Source organism: Netta rufina (assembly GCF_964035555.1).
Source record: "Netta rufina genome assembly, chromosome: 11".
Lineage (NCBI taxonomy): Eukaryota > Metazoa > Chordata > Aves > Anseriformes > Anatidae > Netta > Netta rufina.
Window position 1 is genome coordinate 2,796,766 of NC_140134.1, and position 1,837 is coordinate 2,798,602.

Sequence of the window (1,837 nt, forward strand, 5' to 3'; positions counted from 1 at the left end):
AATGCACAAAAGCAGACCACGGCACTGCAGGTGCGCTCGGTGCCTGCCCGCTGGAGGCATGCCTGTGAGTGCCTTGTCCCTGTGTACGGTCTTTGTTGCCTGACTGAACATGGAACCGATTTGTGCCTGAAAATTTAGGCTCGGCTTTCCTGGCATGCTTTCTTGTGGAGGAATGGTTAAGTGAAATAGGACATGTGGATGTTGGGCAGTTAGGAGGCAATGGGCTAGTGAAGCACCGTACTCAACTCACATGAGTCTGGCACCTACGCAGCTGGCTGAGAGCTAATCAGGCTCAAGGACACGATGCCCTTGGGCGATTGGGAAGGCCCCTAAGGCGGGGCGGTAGCTAAAAGAAGGAGGAACTACCTGAAAAGAGCGGGAAATGTTAGCCAATGCTGAGCTTAGTTTTGGAATATGTATGAGTTGTTTATGTTCGAACTAGATAGAAGGCGACTGAGCTATCCATTAAAGTTGAAGTTCACTGTTCGCTCATATTGAGTGTCTGTGTCTTACTTCCGTCGACAACACTTTCTCACCTACAGTTTCAAGAACTAGAGTGGCTGCTGAAGTCTTTCTGTCTCTGAAGTCTTACTCTCTTTCAGTAAGGACAGGTTTTGAGTTCCTTTCTCTCCTCCATCACTTCCAGAGACGGAGTCCTCCAACAGTTCTTGTCAGAGAGGCCCAGCAAAGCTGGAAGTCATTTAGCTCCAGGGAAACAACAACCCGTATGGAATTAGGAAATAATATAGGAAATATTTCACATTAATAGAAGCATTTATCACAGAAACATAGTTGTATATAAAATGTTTTTAGATACAACTTTTTTTACATACAACCATGCTTGAAAAGTTGTCTAAAATATCCCTGGTACAGGCTCCAAGAATAGGAGCTATGCGATAGGTGAGGATTTGGGGGTTCTCTGTGTATTACTGAAAGTTCATTTTCTCTGGATCTGTGGATCACTGGCAGATTATTTTTAAAAAGCAAGTCTGATGTAACCTAGAGCTTCCAATGTTATCATTATTTAATGTCAATGATATGAAAAGCGTAAGTATTTAGTGATTGCTAACGTGGGAAAATAAAGGAATTGCAGTATTTTCTGGTGCTTATAGTACAAGTAATTATTCTTCTGGTTTATGTTATTTTCCCAGCTTATTATATTATTATAATAATTTTATATACTAGTAAGAGACTGAACAGTTAAGCTGTGCTCTTGGTTTTCAGTTGTAAACTGAAAGAGACAGCTTTGGCCGATATTTTTAGCAGCCTCAACACCAAGCATTGTGGCGCTCTGAGATGTCTTGAGGTAGAATGCTTTCAGCTGCCCCCTGCACGTCTGCAGCTATGGCTACCCGAGGAAAAGGCCCTTTTTTTTTTGAAGAAAAAACGCCGTTGTTTAGCTCCCACTCAGGAAGCAGACCCTACAGTCCTGAAAGCGCTCCCACTGCCACCCCCCAGCCCTCCGGGGCCGCCCTCACGCCTCAGGGCGGCCCGGCCAGGCCGCGGGGCGCCCCCCGCTGCCCAGGGGCGGCGGGCGCGCTGCGGAACGCGCATGCGCGGCCGGCCGCTGTCCTCCCGCGGCCCCTCCCTCTCTCCCGGGGCGGCTCCGGCCGGCCGCCGCTCCTTCAGCACCGCGCCGCTGGACAGCGCCCGGGGGGCGGGGCCGGGGGCGGGGCCTGGCGGCGAGGGGCGGGGCCTGGCGGGGCGGGCAGCGAAGCCCCCGGCAGCGGCCCCGGCCCCGAGCCGCGCTCGCCCTTCGCGAGCGCCGGGCAGCAGCGGCAGCAGCAGCAGCAATAGAAGGAGCAGCAACAGAAGCAGCAGCAGCAGCAGCAGCAGG